The sequence below is a fragment of the Pseudonaja textilis genome, chromosome 1, assembly GCF_049901715.1.
Source record: "Pseudonaja textilis isolate UNSWEBS1 chromosome 1, rPseTex1.2, whole genome shotgun sequence".
Taxonomy (NCBI): domain Eukaryota; kingdom Metazoa; phylum Chordata; class Lepidosauria; order Squamata; family Elapidae; genus Pseudonaja; species Pseudonaja textilis.
Genome location: NC_141990.1, coordinates 82,729,067 through 82,753,643, shown reverse-complemented (window position 1 = coordinate 82,753,643; position 24,577 = coordinate 82,729,067). Strand labels below are relative to the sequence as shown.

General features: G+C 37.1%; 1 protein-coding gene and 1 pseudogene across 2 annotated transcripts in view; one reads left to right on the top strand and one right to left on the bottom strand.

Annotated features, from left to right (window-relative positions):
• LOC113439673 (SAM and SH3 domain-containing protein 1) overlaps window positions 1-24,577 on the top strand; it is a 571,432-nt gene that overhangs the window by 323,734 nt on the left and 223,121 nt on the right. The window lies entirely within an intron of this gene.
• On the bottom strand, window positions 1,013-2,878 carry LOC148127701 (uncharacterized; annotated as a pseudogene).

Below are 24,577 nucleotides of genomic sequence, written 5' to 3'. Positions count from 1 at the left end.
CATAAATTTTTGTATCGGCTTTTAAAGTTGGCAATGTGACCAGATTTGTTTTTCTGCCAAAGGGATTTCTTTTTGGATTGGAGCTTCCTTATTGTTAGGGGTAATTCGTTTTGTCTGGTTTTGGGAGTTGCTGTTGGTATATATAGTTTGATGACCGTTTTGACTTCAAGTAAAAATATGTTGTAGTGGTCTTCAACAGTATTTCATCCAGTGAATAGAATTTGCCAATCAAGAGATGAAAGATCATTGTCTATAAGATCATAGTTGCCTTTTTTTTGAAGTTATAATTGGGGATCCTGTTGTTATGGTGATTTTTGTGAGGACATATGTTGAGACAAAAGTCAATCATGCTGTGGTCACTGTTGGAAAAGGGTTCATTAATTTGTATTCCATAAATTGAATTCAAACTGTTGCAGAAGATGAGATCAATAAGTCTAGTATTGTTGTTTACTAGTTGTTCCAGTCCTAGCTTGGTGATGGCATTGTACAGCGTTGTATGAATGGGTTCAGATGTACATTCATTTAGTGTCCAATTTGTAAGAGGTAAGTTGAGGTCACCAAGAAAAACGAGAGGGTGTGGGCAGGAGGCAGCCCATGTCAGTAGTGAAGTTAGCTTGTTTGCATGAATTATATCATAGTCAGGGGCACGATAGCAAAGTAAGAAGTAGACTGAGATGTTTAAGGACAGTTCACAGATGATGGTCTCGGGAAGAGCAAGCTGATGTATAATTTGGATCTTTTTTAGATTTAGAGACTTTTTATAGAATATAGCAACTCCAGCACCTCTGCGGATTTCGTGATCTGACTGAAAAACTTGATATTCTCTTGTAGTGGTAATGGAGTTTGGGAAAGATGCATTTAACCATGTCTCACAGAAAAATATAATGTCAAATGTGGTGGAGCTTAGAAGGATGAGGAATTAATGCACTTTATTTGTGAGGCTTCTTGCATTAAATAGTTTGCATTTAAGATATGAAGTAGTGGGTCTGGAGGAAGTAAGGGGCGTGCATCCCTAACGTTGGATGTTTGGGTGATGGATATTGTGATGTGGGTTGAGGCTCTTGCTTTTGATACAGTCAGCACGATAATCAATGTATAGATTTGTATTACCCAATTCATGTAATCTTTTGAGCTCAGAACGTAGCTCCTGGGATGGTACACGTTGCTGTAAGGTTAGATCAGGGCAAGAATGAAGGTTCTTATGGTTGTTGTTCTTCTTTGTGAGTGAATTTATTGAGAAAATGAATTTGCGTTTGCTTGTTTCATTTTCGCAAACAACCCTGCAGACACATGGGATCATCAAGCCGTCTTTGTTTTTAAGCTCGGGACCAACATGTGAAATATTAAGTATTTCTTCAGGGGAGATGCTTGATGCTTGATTTTCTCTGATGATGTTTCAAACATTAGAGATGTCATCATTGTCATTGACCTCTAGACCAAATAAGATGGCACTTGGTCGCTTCCGTTCACGCTCAATAGCTTCTTTGATGAGGATGGGGATATCAATATTTGTAGGATTTGTTGTTTTTTGTGGATTGGGTTTTGGTTGCGGTTGTTGAGTAGAGATATGGTCTGTAGATGTTTCATGTTCATTTTTTAGTGCTGTCTCTTTTTTTTCAAGGTTTGCCAATCTAGTTTGTATAGTGTCCAGGGATGCTACAATAGTGTCAAGAGATGTTATACGTGTTTCAGTGGTATTGATTCTTTCAAACAGGGTTATGTATTTTTCTAGTTTGGGTCTGCATGGTGGACAGAAATATGGAAAAGCATTGGCAGATGTTTTTAGGAATAGAGCCATTTGCTTGGGTAATTCTAAGCAGTTATCGTGAGCATAGTTGTTACAAAGAGAACATTTGATGTAATCTTCATTCTCCTTTAAAGATTCCTTAGAAATAAGGCAAGAGAAAGAGTCTTGTGGTTCTTTAGTAGGGGTTTCTTTCTTTTTAGATTGAGGTTTGACATTGGATTGTTTTCCTGGGATGGTGGGTTTGTTGAGATGGTTTGTTGATTAGGTTGTTCAATCAAACAAGGTATTGTGGTAATCAATAAAGTAATATTGGGCCAAACAGTCTATTATACTAATCACGCTAGTCAATTAATTTAACTAATCAATAATCACCCTAATAATTCATTACACTAATCAATAAACACACTAGACAATTAATTGTCATCATTACCTAATCATTAATTTGCACTAAACATACTAATCATACTAATATTCAAAATAGTTAACCAAACTAATCAATAACCACTAGTCTATGATAATCTATAATAATATATTACTCACTAATGATAAATAATTGTAAAAATTGATTAATCATTTAGTAAGTTCAGTTAATCAATTAAACAGAGTTATATTGGGAAAAATGAGGGCAGGAAGAGAATAATGGGAGGAAGAGGAGAAGATTTAGTTTGGATGGTCCTGGGGGGTATAGGAAGAGGGCATATATTAGGTTGGAAGTATAGATGAAAGTCTTTTGGCAGAAGGTTACTCTTTACTCGTTTCTTCAGATCTTCAGTTAGTGATTTTTGGAAACCAGATCTATCCTCACACGGATCTTCTTGTCTTCAGGAATATATTAGGCTGAAGGTAAGTATGAAAGTCTTTTGGCAGAAGCTTAATCTTCACTCGTTACTTCAGATCATCAGCTAGTGATCTTAGGGATTCTCACGGATCCCCTTGTCTTTGGTCAGCAATCTTAGAAATTAGGCTACTGCATGAATTAGCAGGGCTGTGCTCTGAGATCAGGACCTCCAATGTGGGATTTGACGATTGCAGATGATCGATGATGTAGGCAGCAGTTTGGGCAGTAGTTTTACTGTTGTGGTTGTCTCGGTTGCCACGAAGGAAATTTTTTGCATAGTTGCAGTGTCCCATGGTCACATGAGCATCCTCCTGCCAGCTGTCCCATTGGCTTTGCTTGCAATCACATGACTACAGGGACACATAGCCAAAATCTGCCTAAATTAATCAGTACGGTCATTCCAACCACGTAAACTCTTTCAGATTAAGCCTCAAATTCAGCTCTTCCATGGGGATTCTGGCTGGCTCTCCAGCTCCTTATTTCATCTCCTTGAAGAGGTATAATTTAAATTCATCAGAGCAGCTCTCCAGATATTTTTCCGTGTCCCAAATGCACATATTCAACTGAAGTCAGGTAGGATGAAAATTTAGACAAGAGTATGTCTAGCTGCTATATACCTTTGGTTCAATACTGAACATGAGTAAGATGGGTGAAGTTAGGGTATACCTTTTTTATATTATTAAAAATCTATGCGAAAGCTTTGATCAAAGCCATGAAGGCCCATTGAGGTCAATGTCTATGAACCTGCTGGTCACAACCTTGGCATAGGAAATTTTGTACTTTAAGAGGAGTAAATAATTAAAACAAAGAACAAGGCAATAAAAGATATTGAAGGTGTTCTGATATCGTGAGAAGAAATTGTTACGGCATACTGATCAGAGGTGGTATTCAGCAGGTTCTGACAGTTCTGGAGAACCGATAGTGGAAATTTTAAGTAGTTCAGAGAACCGGTAGTAGAAATTTTGAATAGTTCGGAATACCACCTCTGACGGACCCTGCCCCCATCTATTCTCTACCTTCCAAGTCCCAGCTGATCGGCTGGGTCTTCTTTTGTTGCCCTACACAGGAGAACAGAGCTGGAAAACAGGTTAGTAGGGTGGGGAGGGAATGGGAATTTTACAGTATCCTTCCCCTGCCACCCCCACCAAGCCACGCCCACAGAACCGGTAGTAAAAAAATTGAATCCCACCACTGATACTGATGATACCAAAACCTAAACCTATGAAGGGACTCATTCAAAAATTTAATACAGTTAGTCCTCAACTTAACAACAGTTCACTTAGTGACTATTCAAAGTTACAACAGCACTGAAAAAAGTGATTTATGACCATTTTTCAAATGGTCATATTATTTACATTTGGGTGCTTGACAACTGACTCACATTTATGACGGTTGCAGTGTTCCAGGGTCATGCGATCACCATATGCAACCTTCTGACAAACAAAGTCAATGGAGAAACCAGATTCCCTTAACAACTGTGTTACTAATTTAACAACTGCAGTGATTCATTTAACAAATGTGGCAAGAAAAGTCGTAAAATGGGGCAAAACTCACTTAACAAATTTCTCACTTAGTGACATAAATTTTGGGCTCAACTGTGGTCATAAGTCGAGGGCTACCTGTATAAAGACTGGAGAAAAGTCAGGCCCTGTGGCATCCCACAGAGGAGGGGCCTCGAGTGTGACCCCTCCCCTCCATAGTCACACTGGTTGTACCTATGCTTCACGACTTTCCTGGGCAGGGGGTTTGCAGATTACATGTCATTTAGAAATGTATAATATGTAGGCAAATGTATCCCTTTGTTAATTTATAGGAATGTATAAATAAAGTGAATAACCTTAAATTACAAAATACAGATAATCCCCATTTAATGACTGCAGTTGGGACTGGAGTCTTGGTCATTTAAGTGAAGCGGTGGACAAGTAAAAAACCATGTGGCCACAACTATGCCTATGATTTTATTTCAGCTTTCCTGCACTTTACAGTGTCAGTAGGATATGGCCTCGAAGTGAGGGAAAAAATAGGTCAGTCATAGGACAATGCATAGGACAATAAATGACTTTAAGAGAGAGATGACTGAGAGAGCGTTTCTGCGAAAGTGGTAAATGTGACCATCGCATTTCTTTTTCACCAATGTCATAATTGCAAATGGTTGCTGTCTGAGGCAGTTGCTAAATGAGGAGTGTGTTTTTGACAAGGATGAAGGTCAATCCTGGAATATTATATAATTAAAAATAAAGCATGTATGAAAATAAAAAGAATGCAGAGAATAGGACAAGGGTATAAGATGTCACTTTGGTTATTTAATGTCCTCAGAGAATGCTTGTGGTTATACATCTTTAAGCCTCTTCAGGGTTGCCAAAAGGTATGTTAATATTGAGAAATGCGTATGTGCCTATTTTTATATGCAGATGATGAACTTGTTCACTGAAAACCAAACTTGTTTTAATTGACTAGCAGAAATATTTTAATGAGCAACAAAGCATACGGATCTGTTTGTATATAAACATTATTGTCATTATCACAGCTTTAAATTATTCCTTCGTAGCAGATTACAACACTGAAAGTGTTTTAATCATATTTTAATCTTGCTATTGAATTGCTGTGTATAAGTATTAAGAAATAATTAGAGGTAGTGGGTTTCCATAAATGATACTTGTAATTATGCTCTTGTAAAAATGTAATGCTGCATTGCTCTCAGTACTGTAATGTTTTGGTCATTCAGAATTTCCACAATCAAGACAGAAATAAAGAACCCAATTTAAACCATCAGATCCGAGGAAGAGACATGATGTTATCTAGTTTTATTTCACTGGAAAATATTGTATTGCTAATATGCCTTCTTCTTTTACATTTTTGGCATTTAAATTCACTACACCTCACTGAAGAAATTTCAGAAGTAACTCTGAAAAGCTTGATGACTCTAACCTGAACAGAGGCTTATAGGCAAACAAGGGTTTAATTGAAAGGTCTTTTCTTCTTAACTGAGCAATTGTTGAAATGAATTAATTTTAATTTCATCTTAATTGATTGCAACATCTGGCTAACCTTGTCCAGGCTGTGAAGTTAAGCTAACCAAGGCCAGTTCTTGTATGGCAGTCCAGCAGACAATACAGAGCTGTAGCTTTGAGTGGAAAATAATGTCAAATTATTTCTTCGTAATCACGAAGAAAATGACATAGATGTGTCAATAAGATCACCAGGAGTTGAGTTTGATGTGAAGAAAACTTCATTTTGAACTCAGTATATATACACTAGAACTTTTCCTCTGGGTAGAAAAATGCAATTCTACTATATAAGAGAAAAAAGCAATAAAATAGTTAATAAAATAGCAAGAAAAAGTTCTTATCAAAGAAAAGTCTCAAATCTGCATAAAATCAATTAAAATCAGAGATCATATAATACTAAATATTTTTGAAGTCAACCTTTATAAACGAGGTGTGTAGTAACTATAGATATTCCTTGATTTATTTTTTTAAAAAATTAATTAATGGAAGCCTTGGGAGCAATCAACAATAGTTAATATCTTTTTAAAAAAAGACAAAAGGGGAAAAGGAGGAAAAGAGGGTGAAGAAAAAAAAAGGGAAATAAAAAATGCAAAAAAGGCTGTAAGGCAAGTATAATAAACAGAAGTACAACAGTGAAGTTATTTTTTAAGCTGCAATCTTATGTAGACTTCCTTTGGATAAGCACAACTGAAGTCCTCGTGAAAATCTTATGTGCAGAATGCGAACATAGTTATTTTTAGATTGCAATCATATCTCCTTGAATAATACTTGAGAAGAGCATTGTATTCATTGATTCAGGGAACATTCCATTCCCTGGCACTCTAATCTTATCTTCTGTTGATTAGTTCTGGTAGTTTTTTCCTATCAAAATTGATGTCAAAAAAGCCTGAAAGGATGCATGATGGTGATAATATATAAAGTACTTAGAACCTGAAGAATCTGCAGTGTCTAGAAAATACAATGGAAACTCTGTTTTTTTTCCACCTACCCAAAGCACTTTAGAATATCCACCTAGTTGAGTACTGTTTGACCTCTCCGAAGTGGTCCTTCCTGATACCTTGGAGCTGAATACTGTTTAACCGCTAGGCAACCTTAAAATGATAAATCTCTCACTTGAGTTTCTCCTGGTTATTAACTTTCCCTAAACAAACAAGTGATTTCTGCGAAGCTGACTTAGACTTAGATCTACTGTCAAGTCATGATTGATCTCCCGACATTTTCAGCCACATTTTTTGAATTACAACCATTGTTTCAGTAACAGTGGCATTCCTGTTACAGAGTTGGGTTGCTAGCCAATCTTCCTTTCTCTCATTAAGGCTTAGTCCAGTAATGTCTATCTTCTGTTTGTTTAAACTGATATGTTAGATTTAACACCAGCTGGAACAGTTCCATTTAATGTGTGATTATGCAGTGATGGATTTTCTGTTTGGATTACTGTAATGATCTGTGCAGAAGAGACTATTGGGGCTGAATAATTTGAGCAGACTAGAGTATGCTAAGTTGATTGGTTGATTGTGCCATTGAGTCAGTGTTGCCTCCTGATAATTGCCTGAACTAGTCCCTATAGTTTTCTTGGTGAGATTTCAAAAGCAGCCCTTGCTTACTTTCTAGGACTGTGAAATAGTGAACGGCCCAAGGTCATCCAACTGGCTTTGGGCCTAAGGCAGAACTAGAATTCACAGTCTTCCAGTTTCTACTCTGGTGCCTTAACCACTACACCAAACTGGCTCACTTTTGTTACTATTTAATTTTTTTCCCCCTAATAGTTTCTGATCCATTTATAAATACAGTTTAGTTTACTGGTAAAATGTTCAAACTGCATATTTCAATGTTGTTTCTTAACTTGCTTAACAGATAATTCTCATTTGTTTTCTTTCATTTGCTGTGCGTTCACTTTTGCTTCAAAGTATTACTAAAGTTCACATTCTCACATTACAATGAGAAGAAAGCAATATTGTTATTTTATATCAATAAAAATATAATATAATGAATATAATATACTTAGCAAATAGATTAATTACATACTAATAAAGTATCCTAAAATCATAAAATACAGTACATTTTAGAAACTTTCAACCTAAGAATGGAACTCTATAGTATTTGTAGCCTTTATCTGAATTCAATTTGATGTCAGTAAATATAGAGCAAAAAGCCAGTTTGGTGTGGTGTTTAAGGTAGCAGGATGAAAACTAGGAGACTGTGAGTTCAAGTTCTGCCTTAAGAATGAAGCCAACTGGGCAACCTTGGGCCAGTCATTCTTTTCAGAAGGAACAGCAAAATGCTTCTAAGAAAAGTTGCCAAAACTGACCTGTGCACCAAACTGTGTGCTTAAATTATTTCTGAAATAAAATGTTCACACTAGAAATCAATATTCTATAACCAAACAGTCCTCATATAGAATAAATTAAATGAGTATTCCCATTTTTTTTTAGCATGACACAAATTAAATATTAGGTAGTATACTGAAAGATCAGTAAGGAAAATAACTCATTACTGTTTCCCTCTAGCTATTTTTTCCCAAACCAAATATCCTTCAGATGTTTTTTCTTCTTCATCTCAAAGGTTGTGATTATGACTGGAGTACAAACAGCAGTGGAGTTTAAGATTAAATTACTGCTGGAGATTAGTAACTCTCAAAGAGTATTTTTCAGGTAAACCATATTGCAGAACTATTCAAGATAGTTCAACCACTTTGCACCCATAAAACACAAAAGCCAGTGTATTCTAGCAAATGAAGTCTTTGGATTTTAAGAATTAGATTTTAAACTTGGATATCTGTAGTACGCAAAAAAAATTGTTTCACAGCAGATAAATAAGTACGTAATAGGTAAAAGGTGACATATACTCACTGAGGCACCAGAATAGATCAGAGAATGGCATTACCAGACCTAAAACAAAGAATAAAAAATAAATAAAAAAGATGCTAAAAGTAAAGGAGGAAGAAAAAGAAAGAAAATCAAAAGGTGCAAAGAAGGAAGTGTGAAATGACTCATTTTAGAAATATTCTAAAGAAAAGTAAACTAGTAAATTAAGTAAGGTGGACTGTTTATGACTATGAACCTGTTTTGATTCAATGCACACCAAAGTCTCTTAAAACTATTTTTTAAGTCTTATTTTGAGCTATACTATTATTTCAGCCTGAGATTGCATCTTACCTTTCAATTCCAGAGCACTGTTGGGAATGTTTTCTATATACATGCATATGAGTTTGGGGTTGTTGGGTTTTTTTTTTTTTTGAGTTTGCCAGTGCATGTGAAATAAATATCAGATTTACAATATGCACAAGGAACTGAAATTATGATTAATTCATTTCCCAAGATTATCATGTATGGTAAAATTACCTTGAGGCTTTTCTTTTAGTGTGAAATATTAAAGATTCAGCAGTTCATATTATTCATATTGCAAATCCTATGAGTTTCAAAGAAGCTTTCATGTGTTACAGAATCTCTAAAGGTGGCAGGTTAAACATTCTAGAACTGTAACCAGCGAGAGAATTTCAGAATGCAAAGAAACTATTCTTTGCTAAATGCTGATAGGAATGATTTTTTTATCAGTTTATAGAAATATAATAGAAATATAAAACAAAAATGGATAGAATAAATTGATAGTGTGATAGGTATTTTGTTAAGTTTATAGTATTTTCTAAATTATTTTGTGTGGTCTCCACTAGAATAATGGGAGGTGTGAAGAAGCAGCCAAACTTAGAATCCGTGCACAATAAGAAGCAGTGCAGATTTTAATTCCCCCACAACTCCTGAAGGCTATCTGACCATTCCCAAGGAAATGCAGTTAGCTTGGTGTGATTCTTGAAAATCAGGCATGCAACAGTGAAAAACATAACTGATCAACTCATGATACCTTTCTGATTTCTTTTGCCTGACATTTTGATACTGATTACAGAAGGATTTGGCAAGAAAGGGTTCAAAATGACAATAGATAACACTTTCTCCCATGAGCTGTTCAGAGCATCCAGAAGTGGGGAAGTGCTTCAGTCTCTTCTGGAAAGGCTGGGCTTAAAACTCCAGGACGCTCCTCCTCCTCCACAGGATGCCTCCCCAGCGTCCCCCAGTTTTAGCTCAGCCTTCATAGTAAGAGGTGTGCACTTCCTGACTGGAACGGTTTCTGATTCAGCTACTCAAATTTCAGGTTCGCTCTTGGGTTAATTTGGCTTGTAAATTTTTTCCCCAATTAATTTGGCAATTTCAAGGCTTGTGGCTCTATTAGGTTACTCCCCCCGATCAGTTGAGAGCAGCACTTTGTGACAGGCGGAGCCTGCCACTCCGCAGGCAGCCTGAGATGGCTACGTCAGGCAATTAGCTTATCTATTCCCCCGATCATTTTTATCTCTGCAATCTTGGTGGAGTGCTCGCAGCCGCGGCTCTCTCCTCCATGCTGTTTTGACTGACAGGACCATTTAGAGAGTCAGCAGCAGCGGCTCATTAAACTGCTCAGGCAATCAACATCGGAGATTCTGCCTTCCTGCCATTTTCAACGCCTGGCTTCAACTTCGCGCCTAAATATACAGGCGCCATTCCCCGCTGGTTTCCCTTCTTGGGGACTGGGGCAGGTACCTTCCCACTCCACTTTCCTGGGATTATTTCTCCATTATCTTGCTAGCGTTGGATAAGCAGGCTAGTTCTTAAACAGGAATTTCTTTGCAATTCCTTTTGAATCATTACATTGAAATGAAGCTGCAAGTGCCATTTCAAACAGTGGGATGTTTTTTTGACAGGAAAGGATCCATTCAGGTCCTATATAGCTGGTTTCCCTTGTTGGGGACCAGGGATCCAGGTCCTATATAGCTGGTTTCCCTTGTTGGGGACAAGGGATCCAGAATATTTTTGCTTGGAGCGATTGGGGGGTTCCCTTGTTGGGGACCCTTAGATACTGTTCACCATATACTCTGTGTGTGTGTGTGTGTGTGTGTGTGTGTGTGTGTGTTTGTATGTATGTATGTATGTATGTATGTATGTATGTATATATATATGGTATTCAGATTTGTTCGGGTATTTTCCCACGTCATTATAGTTGTGCTTTTAAAGTTGTAGCAACATTTTGGCAGAATCTCATCCGCCATCACCAGGCTTCTGTATTGTGTTCGTCTGTGAGTCAGACTTTCACAGCCATTTCTGTTTTAAATTTGGGGCTAGCCTACTGCTGTGCCAGAATGGTTTTTTCTTCTTCCTGATTGGTTGGGAGTCTTGGTCTGTGTTTATTAGTCTTGGAGTTTGCTGTGTTCTGCTTGATTGGTGTTTCTAATATCTTCTGTCTGTTTTATGGCTTTTTTTGTGTCTTGATTGGCTGGCAACATTGTGTTCCTGTATTGGAGGTTTCTGGCTCCAAGTAAATGGACGGCTATAATTTATTAGGAAGTTAGGTTTCATCTGGGTGCCTGGTTAGGGTGTGTTTGAGCTGGAGGTATCAGGGGGGATCTATTTGTGCCCAGGTGTTTGCCTGGCTTGTGGTGTGGAGATTTTTTTGTTTGAGAGTGCAGGCTTCCAAATAATTGACAGTCTGGTGGAATCATCTCTTCTATTCATGCTTTCTGGTCTTTTTTCAATCTCTATGGCTTCTCTGATCATTCTGTGGCTGGGGTTTTCTATAGTGGCTAGGGTTTTGGTGCCATTGAAGTCGATGCTATGACCTGTGGCTTTCATGTGTTGGACTAGTGAGGAAGTGTGTTCCAGCTTTTTGACTGCATTTTTGTGTTCATCCAGGCAGGTACTTATTCTTCTATTGGTCTGTCCAATGTATGTGGCCGGGCATGATGCACAGGGGACTTCGTATATGCCTTGGTTTTCCAGGTCAATTTTATCTTTGAGGTTTCTAAGGATGGCTGCTATTTTTCTGTCTGTTTTGAAGGCAGTCTTGATGTGATGCCTGTGTAGTATCTTACTGATTTTGTCTGTAGTACCTCTTATGTAGGGCAGGACAACTGTTCCATAGGTCTGTTCATCTTCTAGGTCTCCATTACGTCTCAGTGTGTTTTTGTGCGTACCAACACCCTTTCCCCCATGCAAGGACATATCTAGGTTTGAAAGAAACCACCATTGCTAATAGAGTCAACTTTTTGTAAGATATGTCAAGTCATGTCTTTAAGAATATAGAGGAAGGCAGAAATCAAACTTTCAATACCATTTTTAAAAACTGCACTAGCAACAGAAAGATATCTCAGTAGGTTGTTGTATCCAGCTTTATATAGGCACATTATTTAAATCCCTCCTGTCCTGGGCTCATGCCAACTGAACTTTAAGCTGGTTTAGGAGATTCCTGCCTGGATCAAGATATTTTGGCAAGAACATGGAATATGTTTACTGTGGCCATAGACAACCTTAACACATTGGTTAAGCACCTTTGTGGCACAGTGGTTAGAATGCAGTACTGCAGGCTAATTCTGCTGACTGTTGGCTACCAGCAGCAGTTTAGCAGTTCGATTCTCACCAGCTCAAGGTTAACTCACCCTCGCATCCTTCCGAAGTCGGTAAAATGAGAATCCAGATTGTTGGGGTCAATATACTGACTCTGTAACCTCTTAAGCAAGGGCTGTAAAACCCTGTGAAGTGGTACATAAGTCTAAGTGCTATTGCTATTGTTTAAGACTCATTTGCTATGCTTCCAATTTTTCTTTCCAGGAAAATCAACTGATTTCCTTTCTGAGAAAGAAAATTTAACTCAACACAAAGTTAAATTAAATGTGTATAAATAAGTTTCAAGCATCAAAGTGCAGATCCATGAAGAGATAAGCATCTTTAAGTAAAACAAAACAACAAAACATGTATACTAATGTACATGTGGGTGTACATTAATGGTGACAGTAAACTTGTGGGTTTATTCTTTTACAAAAGCTGTGTAAAAGATTAAATCATTTTCATAGATCGCTACCTATGAAGAAAATAAAAGAAGAATGATAATTACAAAAAAAAAAAATCCTTCCAGGTTTCACATTGGCAGTTTCCTTTCTCTTAGCCAAAGATTTTAGACACTATGTTATTTCAGAAATACTTGTAAAGATAGGAATATAAACATTAAAGTTCCTGATTAGCAGTGGCTCAATTGAAGGAGTATATTTTTCTTTGCAAAGGAGCCAGTGAACTACCAAAGTTGGTCTGCAACAAACCGATGTATTTTCTTTAAAATATGAGCACTTGAGATGATATAATAGGAAAATAACTTTAGATGTCGGACAGAAAAGTGCATCCAAGTTTGCTTTGAAGTTGATTAATGGAGTTCAATGCCCAGTTTACACAAAACTACTAAGGACTTACCAAATAATGTAACTGCACAATTGGGGTGCAAAGGCATGCTTTTAAGACATGCAAACTCTTAAAGATATTCAGAGATATTCAATTATCTCTGGGGAAGCTGGTCCAGAGGCAGGTGCAGCGATAAGACAGCTAGCTTCTAAGTCCCATTAGGTGACATTGCTAAATTGTGGGAACTCAAAGGTCCCTCACTCTGCTCAATCATATTGGGCAGGCAAAAACACCGGAGACAAGCAGTCCCTCAGCTAACCATTCTCTATGCCATCAATCACTGTAGGTGACCACAGCATCTTGAATTGTTTATTTATTTATTTTGTCGAGTGATTATAAGAGAACAAGTATAAGTATAAACTTAGTTATGAATACATGAAATGGATACGTATAAGAAAAATAAAAAGAAACAATAGGACAGGGACGGTAGGCATGTTGGTGCGTTTATGCACACCCCCTACAGACCTCTTAGGAAAGGGGTGAAGGCAATAGTAGCAAAAGCCAAATGGTAACCAATGCAGCCGGTAGAGCAGTAATGACACGTCCCGCTTATGTGACCGTATTTTGGACCAGCCGTTATTTCAAAATGGTTTTGAAGGATATAGAACTCATTGTAGTATGTGACATGACTAGGACATGAGCAACCATCTGAAGGGTTTCTCATTCTGGGAATGGATGCAACTGGTACACAAGATGAACCTGTGCAAAGGAGCCAGTTGATTCAATGGTGCCAAAATAGCAACCTTCATTAAATAAATTTAAAATCTGTTGCCCTATTTCGGCAGCTTCTGCTTTCTTCTACCTTTCTTGTGGTCCCTAAGGCAGATCACTTCACCATGTTAGAGGGCAGGACTGACCGGGTCGAACAACTTCTAAAGTGAAAATATTTTTGAAAACCTTTTTGAATTCATAGCTCTATCTAGTGAAATCTCAATTTAATGGAGCAGACTTTGGCTGTAATGGACCAAACTTACCTCTAAATATTCTTTTGAAAACATAGACTAATCCAATGCATATTGTGGAACTAGAGTTAAATCTAGATCATTTTCAATGGTTTCTGCCATTTGCCATGGTAGCAATTCTAAAGAAAAACAGCATTATCCTGCAGATGACAAGCCTTTATATTTAAGAATAATGGATGTTTACTGTAGCTATTCAATTGTATTTCATTTGTTGCTGGTGAGTCAGCCTTTCTGAGAATAGACATACACAATTCGAAGGCCAAGGTTGAAAGACTTGGGTGCGGCATTCACCCAGTTTTTGTAATTTTTAATGTAATGAAAGATGGAAAATATTAAATGAGGGACCAAAGACTAACCATATTATCTATATGTAATTTTAATCAATATAAATAAAACACAATTATATGAAAATATTCTTTTCTCCTGTCACTACCTGCTATTGTTTAAAGTGCTACCCTTGATGTATATTTGATTTGGACAAGTTTTATCCTTGGGCTGGAAGAGGTTTCTAAGAGTCGCCTACCGCTGCCTCATTTTAAAAATCAGCTCTGATATGCTGCCCAGCTAGGAAACAGCTGACAAAGACATAAAATGTAACAGTAACAGGTTCACAAAACAGCAAAGAATGAGGTATGATATCTCTAATGCTTCATGGTATAGCATGCAGCCAGTGGCCACTGATAAATTAAAATTACCTATTCATGAAATGCTGTGGGCAGCCTGAAATGTTTTTTCGTTCAGCCTTCAGAACATCCCAGGAAATATCTACAGTTTCATTGCATGCATTTTAGCTTTTTATGTGGTGATAGCAGGGCCTATACTCCATTTATTAGAACTCTGGCTTATACTTTACTGTGTGTTTTTTCTTGGCATTTCCAACAACCTCTGACTAGCTTGTTAAAGGAATATCTGGTTTTGCTTAAATTATTTAATGCTGTGACTTCTAGGTGTTTCCATATAGCCTAATCTTCTCTGCTGAATTTTTTGCATGCCCTATCTTGTTATCATTTCTCCTTACATTAATGTTTAGAAGTTTCAGATGTCACATTTCATTCATATAGACAAGATTAAGTTGTAAGCATCAACAAAATGAACAGATGGTGGTGTTCTACTGGTTTGGCCCGGTTCTGCCGAGCTGCTAGCGCCGATGAGCAGTGGAGACCAAACTGGTTCTCTCCAACACTCTGCTGTTGGGGCCACCCACCCGCCTGGGCTCCCACACTAACCTTTATTCCCTGCTTTTGAAGTACAGCTGCTTTGCACGGCACAGCAGATTGCCTCACGGCAGCTGCTGAAGTGACAGGGACAGTGCAAGATTGCAGGAGGTGAGTCGGAAAGCCTCTGCGCCTGTGCAAAGTGCATTCTTGGGATGTTCATGCGCACAAAGTGTGTGCATGTGTGTAAAGTGCGCCCACCAAGCCACACCCACCGAACGGGTGGTAAAATTTTTTGAAATGCACCACTGGAACAGATTATTCCTAATATTATAAGGGAGCAAAATTAAACCAATGGCCAGGTAATCTTTTCTATTTATCATACTAAAAATAGATGGTGATATGTTTATGTCATCTGTGATTAATTTAAACTCTTAATTATTTCATTAACCTTTTTGGATAGTGACAAACAGTGACTTTGCAATTAGGGAGATCAGGTTTGTTGTGTTGGGCAAAGATACTTTCCATAAATGCCAGCTGCCTCTTAATGCACTTCCTTAGACAGTAATTTAAAAAGCAATAAACTTGATGTAATATATAGCCTGCCTGCCTGCCTGCATATGTGTCTGTCTGTCTATCATTTATGTATCATCTATCTATTATCTAACTACATTAACCTACAGTAGTGGCATAAGGAAAAAATAAACAGCATATAGATATTAAACAGCAAATGCTTGATTTAATGTGCACTTTAGAATACAAGAAGATTTACAATATTTTCTTCATTGGTAAACTAAACCAAATTCATAGAAGGTTGAATTCTTCCACTGGCAGGCCTGGGGCCTCTTGGATTCTGTCTGAGGCCACAGGAGAGGTAGACGACAATGCCCTAGCCTCAGAAGGAGAGATGCAATCATAGAGTCATCTCTCTTTCCCTTCAGAATGTGTCATACCCATCATCTTTCCAATTTCAGCAGAGTAACGTTGGAAGAGATAAAAATGGTAAATGGCTGCAGCCAAATTCTTTATTTGTAAATGCGCCTGTTGGTCCAGAAAAAAGAATCTAAAATGTAAAAATATGCACAGGCAATACATTTACTGATACTATGCATCAGTATCTGAAATTTCCTGGTGTTCTCCCACACATACACATAACACCTACAGCCCAATATTTTGGAACAATGTGTATTCACTTTATATAATTTAAGTAAACCAGTAAGACTGTAGTATACCTAAAACGTTAATGCAACATAAACATTAATTCTCTTCCATTCAGTTTATTAGATATATAGAGATACAGAGATTCCTAATCAGACTGTGCTGCCTTACAGATTCAGTCTTTAAAAGATGCTTTGTAATGCATACAAGTACAAATATAGCAGCTGTCTGTAACATCTTAGAACAAATGCATGATTTCTTGGGATTCCGTGTGGCTACTTATGCACCCTGAAGCACCTTCCTGAGATCTAACATGATGAACTAAACAGCCTTAAAGGACTGAAAAATCTGATCAGAGCCTCACTTTGGGTGATACAGCAGAACTGCTCTTGATGAGAAGTCTCAAATGATGTGTGTTCCATGAACCCTATATGTGCTTTTGTAAAGGATTTGATTTCAAATATTCAGTGCCTGTTTGACCCCGATTTTCTTGGGTTATTTTGAATATACATAAAAGAAAGTAGCTACTTAATAATGGTCTATTATTCTGCTGCATAGCTCTCATTTCCATCAGTAAATGGGAAAACCTTCACAATAATGATTTATCACCTGGACCTATTCGTGTTCTGAATAGAGGTGCTTTTTGGGGGGACTGTTTCAGACAGCTACATCTACTGCCACTGAAATCTCTCAGCTCCAGTTTATTAGAGAGTTTTTCCATTAAAAAAAAACATATGTGGCAATGGTATGTCAGGCATATTCTTTCCTTCTATCTAAAATTCCATCTCCTTATTCCTTCTCAAACCACAGGCATTTGGAATGGAATGACTATACAAGTACATCTTATAATGGGCAGAGACACATGTTTGTGTGCACTTGCCATGCCACGGGGTATTTGTTCTTTTATATTCATATTAATGGCACAGAAAGAGTAGTTCTCAACTTATGATAAATAGCTACTCATCAATATGTAGAAGTGCTGCATAGTATAATGTTTCATTCCTTTAATTTCCCTTTGGTAAATAAATCTGTTCCCTAAGTAGACAGCAGCTCTACAATATTAATGTTGCTATGTGTAAAAGGGGAGGAATTTTCAAGAACTATGCTGGAAATAGCATTTATTCAGCACTCAGAAAAATCTTCTTAGGAAGGAAAGTTTTATTTATCTAAGTCATTTCAGATTCTGGCAAAGTTACTGCTTTAAAAAACCTCTTGTTAAATTAATTTCAGCTTGCCAACTGTCCCTTATACAATAGACCAGTCTTCAAAATGAGGGTTTGGATTGCACTATTATTCTTGATCTTTGTCTCACGTTGTCCATTGTGCTTCATCTTTAGGTTTGTGATCTCCCCATTAGCATCAGACCATTCGTAAGAACAGAAGGAAAACCTTTTGGTTTGGTTCAGTACAATTGCTTTCTGTTCATAAACCAAGCCAGATAGCATATTCTTACACACAGCGGACCAGAAGTCATCCTATTGAGTTCAATAAGGCCGATTCCCAGGGGTTTCAATATTAAATTTTATTTACCTCTTGCTTTTCTGTAATTACAGTCAAGGTAGCTGAAATCAGTTAAAATGAGGATGACACTTTTTTTAAAAAAAATTAAGGATCTCATTAAACTGATGCAAAGATTATTAACATTTTTAAAAAAACTGCAAAAAAATGGGATGGCTGCTCTTCTAAGGGATAATTAAATAGAAGCTCTACCTAGCACCTGAGAGAGTACATTGCACATCTTGGAGATGCTGCAGGAAAAAACCCTCTCTCTCACCTGTCAACTAAAGCTGTTTCTGACAGCAGGAGGCATTTTCAGGACCACTTCACCTGCTAAACTTAAAAATATAAGGTGGTTTATAAAGGAAAGGCAGCCCCTTAGTTAAGTTCTGTAATATTAAGGCTGTAAATTTGTGTGTGTTTATTTGACTCTCAGTCCTGAATAGGTCTTTTCATTCCTAAAGATAAGCTTAAAATAAGTAGACATTTTCAAAGCACTTGGTTAATAAATATTCATTTATATTTATAATAAATATTCTATAGCTCAAGCCATGTATCTCCATACTTATATTTCATACATTTATATTCCATAGTGAGAGACATATCTAATATCTATTCTGAAACAAAGTTGACATATTTACCATCTGATAGTAGATGTTTACCAAAATAGGAATTTATTTCCTGATCAATATGCTTAGGAGGTAAAACTTAAAAGTTAAAAAGTTAAAAAATAAAGTTAGAAAAATACGAATGTGCACAGAAATCTACACAGAACCTCATATATAAAGAACTACATTGTAATACCATTGTGCATTCAGACATTTTGAAATTAATTCCACTGACATTTATTACATTACAAAAGAATAAAAAGCCATGTTCTGAGATTTTTCCCTAAGAACAGAAAAAGCACTGAGTTTAATGTTCTGGAACTAGTATAAAAGGATTGCAAAGCAAAGTTTAAGGAAAATGTTAATTATTTTAAACTTAATTACAGCCAAATGCATGAATATATAAATATAATTTTATTAACAGTTTTAAATAAAAAGAGAAAAATGAACACATTATAAGGGGAAGAAGAAAAAAGAAAAAGAAAGATCAAGGAAACAACAGTGTAAGAAAAAAGTGAAGAAAAAAATAAAAAAGATATAAAATGAGTTCCAATATTCTTCACTGCAGTTATAACTACAAATATGTGTTAATCTCACTCTCTAAAATTATATCATATTACTCTTCTCTCTATAATCTATTCTATCCTATCTATGTATTCTATGAGCCGTGGTGGCGCAGTGGTTAGAATGCGGTACTGCAGGCTACTTCTGCTGGCTGCTGATTGCAGTTCAGCCATTCAATTCTCACCAGGCTCAAGGCTGACTCAACCTTCCATCCTTCCGAGGTGGGTAAACTGAGGACCCAGATTGTTGGGGGAAATATGCTGACTCTATAAACCACTTAGAGAGGGCTGTACAGCACTGTGAAGCGGTATATAAGTGCTGTTGCTATGGCTATCCTGTCCAATCATCAGAATGATAAATCACAAGTTCTTTTTTCATGTTTATGCAAAAACTCCATAAAAGTCTTTCAGTCACCAATAAATGTAGATAATGTCTTTCCTCTAATCAAAGAAGTCAATTTATCTCCTTCTGCAAAATCTTCTGTCATCTTCACCAAACATAGTGGTTGGATGGCCGAATCTTTCCACCTTTGCATAATAATAATAATCTTGCAGAGGTAATCATATATTTAATTAATCCCGAATGCATGATAAAAAGCTTAAAATGCAAACAAAGGGCTTCTCAAGAGTATTACATTAACAAAATTTAGAAACAGAATAGAACCATGTCTGCAATTCCATACACCATTGTTTTCCTAGGTTTTGGGAATACATATTTCCTAGGTGGTTTGGGAACAAATAAATTCAATGTTTGGGTTCAATCTATTGTTTTATATCATGATAACTATTAATTGATAAACTGTTCCATTTATTTATTTATGTAAGACTGCAATCCTAAACTCATTTTCTTAGGTGGGGTGGGGGGAGTGAATATATTGGAAATTACACCTGAAAAAGCATCATATTATGCCATGAACAATAGTTGGTAGGCTTGAGCCTTCCAGAAATTCTTGTGCTTCCACTCCTAGCACCACCAACATGCAGCAACTTCAACTCCTACCAGCATAACTAAGGAAGGTGGATCTTGTAATTCAACATCTGAAGGCTACATGTTGCTTATTCTGTACAGCAGAGGTTTCCAACCCTCCGGCCCTGGACCAGTACTGGTCTGTGGCCTGTCAGGAGGCAGGCCATGAAAGCGAAGCGTCATCTGTGCATGCATGGGAACTACGTTGCAGTGAAATCATCCCCCCCTCAGTCTGTAGAAAAATTGTCTTCCACGAAACGGGTCCCTGGTGCCAGTAACGTTGAGGACCGCTGCTGTACAGTATTATCAGCTGAGAGTCAATGTGATAAAATCTAATGAAAAGCCAACATGGTTTGCTTTGATATTGCATGTATTTATTTCATCATTCTTTCAACTTATGAGATCACCCAATCATCTAGCAATTAGCAATTCAACTGCTTTTTTTAAAAAAAAACTATATTTCCTTTCCTTCTTGGGCCCAATTTGGAAAGCATCAGGTTGGGAAAGGCGGATGCTTTTTAAACATAAATTGGCCTGTTAACTCTGAGTTGTCACTGAATTTCCCCTTGGGGTTAATATCTCTATTGGCAAGATAGCTCCTTGTTACAAGAAGATTGACACTTATATGAAGAATATGAAACATCAGTGATATGCACCTGCCCTCTGCATAATTAAAGGAATGGGCTTGTCATTTTAGGACTGCAGTGAGTAGCTTTGTTCAATGTGAACTGAAGCAGAAACAGATAATGAGAGTTTTGTATCTCTCCATCTTCAAAAAATATAATCGGTCAAGAAAACATTTAAAAAAACCCTCAACCATTTTCATTCAGAGATATTGCATTACATTATAAATTTGTAATCTCATTCCATAAATGTCTTCAAATGTCTTTAAAATGCCTTCTTGATTGTTATGTGGAGAACAATCCATTTTTAAAAATGTCAATTTTTTCCAATATCTCTGCAGCAAATTACTGAAAGAAGTGTTTACAAGTAAAAGCCTGCCTAGATATAATACCTCTATATATTTATTCTGAAAGATGATTCTCTCATAGGGTGACAGAATTTCATGGGGAAAAAATATTAGCCATTTTTTTATTGGCAACAAAATGTGTGCTATTGCCTTCTTTTGGGATGCCCCCCCCCCAAATTCCTAATTATACCCTACAGTTCTGTAATTTCCTTGTGGTCTCCCATCCGGTTTTGACCCTACTCAGTTTTTTATAAATCAGCCCAGATTGAATAAATACTTCCCTTTAAGCGCTAGCAAGAAAAAAAAGCAACAACACCAGAGATGTCATTCAGCAGGTTCTGACCAGTTCTGGAGAACTGGTAATGGAAATTTTGAGTAGTTCAGAGAACCAGTAGGAGAAATTTTGAGTAGTTCGGAATACCACCTCTGACTGGCCCTACCCCATCTATTCTCTGCCTCCCGAGTCTCAATGATCAGCTGGGTCTTCTTTTGTTGCCTTGCACAGGAGAATGGATCTGGAAATCAGGCTAACGGGGTAGAGAGAGAATGGGATTTTGCAGTAATCTCCCCCTGGAGTAGGGTGGGAATCTTCATCCCCTGCCTGCCCACCAAGCCACGCCCACCAAGCCATGCCCACAGAACCGGTAGTAAAAATGTTTGAATCCCACCACTGAACAACACAGCTCCTTAGAGTTCAAACTTCAGATGCGAATTTCCAGTTTTGCTTACCGCTAACCAGGCTGACTGAAGATAGGGTTCACATTCTGAGAAATAGTGAGACAGTAGTATAATTAACTTCCCAAATAGCTCTTTCTGTTTGGATTTTATTAAGGAACTATTGATTTCTTCTTGATGAAAAGTGGTATTTTAATAGAAAGAAACAAAGTGAATATGCTGAACATTCGGGAAATTCTGTGGGTTGTGAATCCATCATAGAGAAGATTGGGCAAAGATTACATTTTCAGTTTCTCCGGTCCCTGGCAATTTCTCATTATGCCCTCCCAAAATCGACTCTATAGCTTTTCTCTTTCTTTCAGTTTCTTTCAGTTTAAGCACATAAAGAATACAGCAATCTTTCTGCCGGTGTTGTGGCAGGAAGCCCCCACTGCCACTGCTTTAATTAGAGTATAGAATTGCTTATAGTTGCAAATCATTAGGCTATCCTTGTGTAGTTTCCATTGATCTTAAATAAACTTCAGTATAACTATGCATGGAATGAAAGCCTACAGTTTTAATTGATGCCTGGGGTCATGTCCAAAATTTAACTGTTGCTTATTAACACCAGCAGAGTAAATGACTTTGCAGTAGGAAATTCAGCAGGCCCCAAAGAAAAGAATTCTAATTTCTTTTTTCCGTCCCGTGAAGAATGCTTTTAAATTTAGCCTAGTACAAAAATGAGAACAAGGGGAACTTGGATGGCATAACTGGGTTACCAATAAAAATACAAATGTTCCACTGTGCCTTTTCCCATTGTTTTAATTGATTCATTATATTTTAGCCAATGCAGAAAACACTGCAGCTGTGCAACAGATGGTCCTGTTTTGGGCTGGGCAAGAGACAATAAGAGATAATAGAGCTGTAGCCACTAGCAGATTCAAATGGGCTGAATGTATGGCACGAAAAGAAAAGTAGAACATGCATAGATTACAGTAGAAAAGGAGACATTTAGCACAGCCAGCCCTGATATTACTTAACTCTATTATACTATTTTCTGCTGTTTGAGCATATGGAAGGATGAAGCCAACACCAAAAAAACATAAGATGTGGAGACTAGTGGGCTCATAAACATTAAATTTATTAGTGTTCCCAAGAGAGTCCATTTTAGAAATATGTACTAAGTCAGTTAGAGGAACAATGTGAATTGCAATACAGGCACAGAAAAAGACAGTGATGATCTACCACAGTTGAAATGATTATAGCTTTCTGTGGTATGCAGGGTTTTTTTTAGCAAAATGTTTCATTTTCTATATCAATTTGTAGAAATTGTATTTATTTGTCTTCACAAGGATATGAAAGGTCTACAGTAGCAATAGCAGTAGTAATAGTAATAGACTTGTGTACCATTCCACAGTGCTTTACACATGCTTTGAGTGGTTTACAGAGTCAACATATTGCCCCCAACCATGTGGGTCCTTTTACTGACCTCGGAAGAATGGAAGGCTGAGTTAACCCTGAGCCAGTCAGGATCAAACTCCTGGCAGTGAGCAGAGTCAGCCCGCAATGTTTCATTTTAACCACTGTGCCACCATGGCTCATAACAAAAATAGAATATATTCTGCTCTAGGAAGATAGATGGAAATTGTATTGTATTTTTGCTATATCTAATTAAATTTTTGATTCAATAGTGTTTGCAAATTATGATCCAAAATTCCAGATGGTGACCAAAATGGTGTATCCAAAACTTTGTCCTACTTTAACAAAATGCACATAAAAACAGGTGGAGTTTCAGTCACACCATAATGATCACCATCTGTTTGGCTGCATCTTGTAGATACCTCTGTTCTGGCTATTGTGTTTTCGATTTCAATTTTTCAATTTCATTGTACACATGTTGTGCATTGACAATAAATGATTGATTGATTTTTGACAGTTGGGGCACACATATTTTAAAATATAAAGTCTCCCCAATCCACTGAAGTGGACTACTGATTTATAGTTGACCACAATGATCTATGTCAATGGTTGCAAACAGTGCGGTTTTGCAAGGGAGCCAAGAGGACTGCAAATAACAAAACATCAGACCAACCTAATACAAACGCTACACCTTTCATACATGCAGTGTGACACTGCTTCAACTCAGCCTGTGCAATCTGAACAAACAAACAAGGTCCTTGGAAAGGCTTCCATGTGAGAATACTGAGCTAGTTTACAAACAGTTTAGGTCATGGATCCCACAATACTGACTATGCTTGGTGTGATTTATTTCTGATTTGGCTGTAGTGTATTGGAAATCCAAATAAATCTATTTTTTTAGAAAGCACCTCTGCTAGTCAGTATCATTTGTGGAGTTGCAGGAATTCATGCCTCTCCCTATCTTGAGGCTCTTAGCAAATTATCCAAGATGCAATCGAAAATGAATTATTGGAGTACTTTGCATACAACCCAATATACTGTAGCATAAACTAAGAGCATGAATATACAGTATATGTGCAAACTGTTTATTCAGTTTTCCCTTTGCATGATGTGAGAGATACTTTTCATTGGTCCTTGACCTGCAATCCCTTAAGGAAGACATAGTTTCTGCTCCTTCTCATACATTTGAAGTTCATCATGGATCTTCATTCTATTTTTGAGAGATAAAGTGATGGCAGTGTGAAATGTCCTTCAGCTAAATAAAGCAGCCAGTGTGAGTTCAGTCCAGTAAATTTTGTCCTTTTGTTGGTCAAGAAAAGATTAACAAGAAGGAATAGATATTAATAATTGAAAAAATACAAAACCTGCACATAGCTAAACGTGAGCTCTCAATAAGAGCATGAGAATACCACTGGAAAAGTCATCAGTAGTCAGCATAACATGCTTCTTGATAGCTTCACATTTTTAACTAATATTTGTAATGCATAATTTTTTTTTTTTTGAAAGGAAAACTGACTGGCATTTCAAAAGGGTGGGAGAATGAGAGAGAAAGAAAGAAAGAAAGAAAGAAAGAAAGAAAGAAAGAAAGAAAGAAAGAAAGAAAGAAAGAAAGAAAGAAAGAAAGAAAGAAAGAAAGAAAGAGTAAAAGCACATTTCCAGTGTTCTTGACTTGGATAAATCTTCTTGAAATATAAAGTAGTTCTAGCAGCCAGCTGAAAATAAGGTGTGAGATTTTCATTCCATGTGTGACAATTAAAGTAACACTGGGAAGAGCCCATC